Source organism: Taeniopygia guttata, chromosome 4A, assembly GCF_048771995.1.
Source record: "Taeniopygia guttata chromosome 4A, bTaeGut7.mat, whole genome shotgun sequence".
In the NCBI taxonomy this organism is placed as follows: domain Eukaryota; kingdom Metazoa; phylum Chordata; class Aves; order Passeriformes; family Estrildidae; genus Taeniopygia; species Taeniopygia guttata.
In genome coordinates, this window is record NC_133029.1 from 15,004,048 (window position 1) to 15,009,908 (window position 5,861).

The window sequence follows — 5,861 nt, forward strand, 5'->3', positions numbered from 1 at the left end:
AGGGATGCCCACTTTGCAAGGGGACAGAAGCGGGCCGGGGAGCCCGGCAGGGCTGCGGGCTGGGGTGGCTCCCTGCGGGGACTTCCCCAGCCTGATCGTCGCTCTCCCCGCCACAGCAGGGCCGGCTGCCGGCTGCCAGACAGGATGCGAGTCGAGGAGAACCTGGACAAAGCCCTGTTGTCGCCGGCCCCCGCGTGGGCCACGGGAGCCCCGGTGCCGCGGAGCGAAGGCGCAGCCCTCCCTCGGCCGCCGGAGCGCCGCGTCCCCCGGGAGCGGCGAGCGGCTGCGGCTGCTCTTACTGCTCTTACTGGCCTACTTTCCGGGCTACGTCAAAGCCGGGCTTACGGAGCGGGGAGCCGCGGCAAGGGCGGCCGAGCTGCTCCCGGTGCCAGCGGGGAGCGGCAGCTAATCCGGGCCCGGGGCCGCCCAGCCTGGCTGGCACACGGGCGGGCACGGGCAGCGGGGCAGGGCCGGCGGCGCTGCCGTGGGGCTGGGGACGGGCACGGCCACCGCGAGGTCCCTCCGGGGCACGGACCCACCCCGGAGCAAGGGCCGCTCCAGCGCCGGGGAGCTGCCGGTGCAGCCGGGCTCCTGCGCCCCGCGTCCCGGGAGGCCAGCGGGAGTGGGATGGAGTAAAAGGCAGATTTAAAATCAACAAACAAAAGGCTTTTGGTCGCTGTTTTTTTTTGGGGGGTTGTGGGTTTGTTTTTTTTTTTTTTTGTTTCTTTTTTATCTTTTTTAAATGCGGGCTATAAATAACCCGTAAAATATTTCGTCTGGGTTGTTTCTGCAGCTGAAATCTTGTCCCTCTGGCTTCCCAAGCTCAGGATGTGAATGCGAGCACTGCGGCCGTCATGGAGCGCCCCTGGGTCCCTGGGGTGGATCCCTGGGATCCTGTACCTTTGCCCACTAGGACCGGGAAATTTCCGTGTCCCTGAACACCTCCAGCCCCCATGGGCTGGAAACGGTCCTCCCCAGAATGGGCCCGAGCTCCACTCCCCGGGGTGCGAGAGAGGCTGAGCACCGCCCCCCGACCGATCGGAGGCGAGAGGCTCAGCCTGGCACGGTGCGGGACAAACAGGACAGGGGAGGCAAGTCTGAGGTTGGAACGTCAGGCTCAGAAATGCTCTCCCCAACATATCCCGTGCCGGGGACAGGGGTGGTCCCTGCTCCCCGAGTCTCTCAGCCTCCATCGGCCCGCACCAGGGGCGCGCTCACACCCCGCTCCTCCCGCCGCGGTACCCGGTGCCCGGCGCATCCCGGCCGCATCCGGGCGCCGCAGCGGTTTCCGTGGAGATGGCATCTCCCAAGCCCGCACCGCCCGAGCCGGGGGTTTCCATGGAGATGCCGTATCCAGCACGGCACAACCTGAGCCAGAGATTCTGCCGAGATGCTGTAGTCGGGACCCTCGCCCCGCTGCGGGGCCATTCCCGGGGACGTGGGTGGCTGGGCCCTCTGCGGCTCGGGGGTGCCTGTGGTGTTACCACTGCTCCTCACACCAGTTCGGTGACAGCGCTGGGACACCAATACCTGCGGCTCTGAACATCCTGGGAGAGCTGTCACCAGCCTTGTCACCCTCCAGAGCAGGAACCCTCTCGCTCAGGCTGTGTTGGCACGTTCTGTCAGGGTCTCCAAGAGGTGGCGGGTCCCTGCCTGTACTCAGCTGCCTGAAGAGGAAAGGGGGAAATCCCCGTGTCCCCCGATGACTTTAACCCAGCTGCCACCCTGCAGCTCCCACAGTGACACGTCAGAGTGGGATGTCAGTGGCACCAGGTGGGAAGAGGCACTGTGCTGCACTCCTGCACCAGGAGATGAGGTACCCAGCCCCAAACCAGCAGCATCCCAGAGCTAAGGGACACCCGGTTGAGTTCCAGCACAGCCAGCGCACCAAGAACTTCCCGGAGGGGACATGAAGGGCCTCAAAGGGCAGGACTGAGGCCAAGCTGAAGGGTGAGCAGAGGCAGATGTCCTCCTGACAGGCAGCTGTGTGTGTGCGTGTGCCCTGGCCAGTGTTATAATAGCAGCTTCGTTTGAGCACGGCTGCCGCAGAGGTGGCACCTTCCATTCTGCACGCGGCAGAGCTCTGGCAAACCCCAAGTTCCCACTGCAGAGACGGGGGAGAAGCACGGGAACGCCCCTGGGGCACACACTGGGACACGCTGGGACGCTCTCCTGCCCACTCGGTACCATGGGAGATGTGGGGCCGGTTCAGCCCCCATGTCCCTCCTTGCCTCAGCCCCCTCCACGCTCTTGTTCCACCTCTGCTCCCAGCTGGACCTTCCTTGGGCACCCTTGTCCTGCCCAAGCCAAGGCCATCTGGAGCCTCCATGGGGGTTTCTCAGCTGGCAGAGCAGCAGCGGCCAGCTCCTGGGGATGATGCCTGAGGCTGGGCATTGATAGCCATTCCAGCCTCCAGCTCCTGGGGGGCCTCAAGCCCCCACACAGCCTGGCCACTGCCAGGACTGCCAGCAGCACTTCCAGCATCCCCAGGCACAGGCTGTCAGACGCAGCACTGCGGTCAGAGCCCGGCTCTTTGTCTGCTGTTATAATTAGGAGCCCCCCGGTGGCTACTGAGGCTGGACCTGGGCAGCTCAGGGCTGGGGGACAGACACTAAAGGAGCTGAAATTTGGCATGGCAGCCTGGGAGCTGGAGCCAGGGGCCAGGGGCAAGCCCTGTTCTGCCCGCAGCCAGCTACTCTTCAGAGCCTCATGCTGCATTGAAAAGGGCTGGAGTGTAGCCAGGGCTCTGTGCAGTCACCCCTCTCACCCCTGCCAGCCCTGCCGGGCTTCTCACCTGATTTCTGGGGCTCGCCTGGCACCCCAGCCTCTGCTCACCCACTGTATTCTCCTCCCCTCCATCACTTTGCCCTTGCCCTGACTGCCAGCTATTCCCTTGGCTCCCAGGCACAACACGGTTCCTCCCTGCCTTATCCTGGTGATCCCACATTCTCACCCGTCAGTGGTGCTCTCCCAGCCCAGGGCTTCTCCTGGATGTGGAGGAGGAGGGCAGCAGAGACAGCGTGTGCCTGCTGACTCCTGTCTGTGCTGCTCAGCATGGGCAATTCACACTTCTCCAGCCAGCACGGAGGCCTGCAGCGGATAAGGAGGAAGAGACCAGTCCCAAATTCCTTTGGATGGTTCAAGAGGAAGCCACCCAAAATCTCAATCCATGAAATTCCCTTCCCAAGGCAGGAGCAGCCTTGTTTTGGCCCCAGCAGCTGGGTTCAAAATGTCAGCCTCTGAGCTCATAACAGATCCAGTTTCTCACGCAGGAGGTGGGACTCTGTCCCATGTCCCTCCTGAGCACCATGTCCCCTGGGGAGCGGGGGAAGAGGGGCTGCACAGCAGGACAGAAGGCAGCAGCCTGGCCTGTCATGTGCCCCGCAGCACTTGTGGCCTCCCTGCCCATCATTCCCTGTCCCCAGCTGCCAGCAGGGAGGACAAGACAGCCACTCTGCCACCGTCCCCTTCTATCTGCACCACCACCCATGCTACCAGTGTTTGTTGTCGGAGTGGGACAGCCCATGGAATGTGGGAGGATGAGGGCTGCAGGTAGAGGTGGCGACCTGCCACAGTGTCACTGCACCAGCCAAACCCAGGTGAGCTCTGCCCACCTCAGAGAGAGCAGCACGGAGGATCCTTCTTCAGAAGAGTCCCAAGAAACTCAGCAAGGAATCTCCAGACCCCACAGAAATGGACACACTGTTCATCCCAATGGGACACCCGTCCCCTGGCTCTGCAGCCACAGCCCCACCTTCCCAGTGGAAGCTGAGGCGTCCAGGGCAGAAGCAGCCCTGCACATGGAGGTGACATGGAGCACATGAGGCATCACCTCATTCCTCCTATTCTGGTGCCAAGAGCTAAAAGCCACCTTTGCTGCCACCAGCTGCACCACCCTGGCAGAGGAGAAGGCTCCATGATCCCAGCTCATCCAGAGACGCTGCCAGCCCGGCTGCTCGACCATGGCTGGCACTAACCTGATTCCCAGAAGGGTCAGGGTCTGCCCACAGCAGCCTGGCAGGAGCAGAGTGTGCCATGCCCAGCTGGTTGTGTTAGCCAACGTGTTCTGGTTTCTGGTCAGGGAGGTGGCAATGATGTAGGTTCTACCCAAAAAACAGTGGGGAGAGGATAAATAAATGTTTAAAAGGACACAAAATGAAGCAGTAATGACAAAAGCAACAACAACAGTACTGCAGGCCAGGTCAGCGCTGAGTGCTCAGGCCCTGGTGTAGCAGGGGAGCAGAGCAGGCAGGGGACACACATGCCAGGGGCTGCCCTGAGCACTTGGAGGGTTCATGGGTGCCCATGGACTTGTGGAGCTTGGCAGAAGTCCTGCTGCCCAGGGAGGTGGTGAGGAGGAAATGCTGAGGTGAGGCAGCAGCTGGGGCTGCTCACAGCTGGGCGTCCTGGGGGACGTGTCCCCAGGATGGAGGGGAGGTAAAGGAGCCCCCAGTTCCCCCTGCAGCACCAGGCCCAGCTTGATTCCCTTGAGGAATTATTGATGAGGGCTCTTTATCATATTTTTGCTGCAACAGATCATTCCCATTGGCATTTCTTCTAGTTAGTCCATGACTGGTGCCTGATTAGCTCCGCTCCCTGATGGAGAATGCCCCTTATTCACCAGACTTTTCCATTTCCCTGGAACATGAGAGACGCAGAATTATTCACCACCACCTTTTAAAGTCCTTTGGTGCAAATCATCCCATCCTGAAGATTTTAAAGGTTCTAATGAAATGGGGCAGGAGCAGTGGCGTGTCAGAGGATGCGACGGTGGGATGCAGAGCTCTCCCAGGCAGCACCATGCAACCCTGGGTGTGATTCCTGCAGGGACAGGGTGAGGCAGCTGCACGATGAGGCTGTTACTCAAACTGTCTTTTTTTAATTGCACCAGGATGCAAATAAGGCAGGTCTTTATGAACCTGGGGTCATGTGCCTGTCTCAGGCTGTGCCAGCCTGCATTTCTGACCATCATCTAGCCTGAAATGCCTCTTGGAGAACCTCTTTTACCCACAGATTAGCTGGAGGCAACAGTGAGGAAAGATTCAATATAATGTGGAGAAGTGGAGTAATTCCCCTCTGCAGGAAGAGCTTCCTCCCTCATGGCCTTCCTCGGTGGAGCCCTGGCTCTCTGCCTTCCCACGGTCCTGGCAGCCCCAGGTTTCACCCTGCCACCCCTCACAGTGCTGCCTACAATTCCCGAATTTCATGCCCCACAAGCTCAGGATACTTCTGCCCACACACCCCTGCCCCAAACTGCTCTTCAAGCCCCCGCAGCCCCAAAAGAGGGACAGGCCATCTCCTGCCCCAGGCTGCTGTGGCCTTTTCTGCAAAAAATAGAGCTCAATCTCTGTGTAAGATGTTTTTTCCTCTCCTTAGGCACGGAAAAGGTTTGGGGCTGAGGCTGCAGAGGATTCTCCCGGCAGGTGACACCAGGGTGTAGCTGCCAACCCAGATGTGCCATCTCGGGGGGGCCACACCCTGGAGCCCATGCCCACCTCCTGGAGGCCCCGGCCATGGCAATGCTGAAGAAGAGACTTCGCCATCGGATGGACAAAACTGCGGGAGTAAAAGGGTCCCGCAGGGGCGAGGGCAGCACGGACTCCATGGAGATCAGCAACGGAGCCCACCGGGGTCCGAGCAACACGCCACGGGTGCGGGACGGTGACAACGTCCAGCCCCCCCCGGCCCCCACGCAGGATCGCGGGCCGTGGTCACCGCAGCACCGCCCCGTTCCGAGCCCACCCCGCAGCCCTGCGGGGCCCGGCCCCGGGGAGCCACCGGCCCCTGCCCGCCCCCGGGGCCGCTCCACGCCGGAGCGCGGTGCCACCGCGCAGGGACGGCGGAGGCCGGGGCGGCATCGC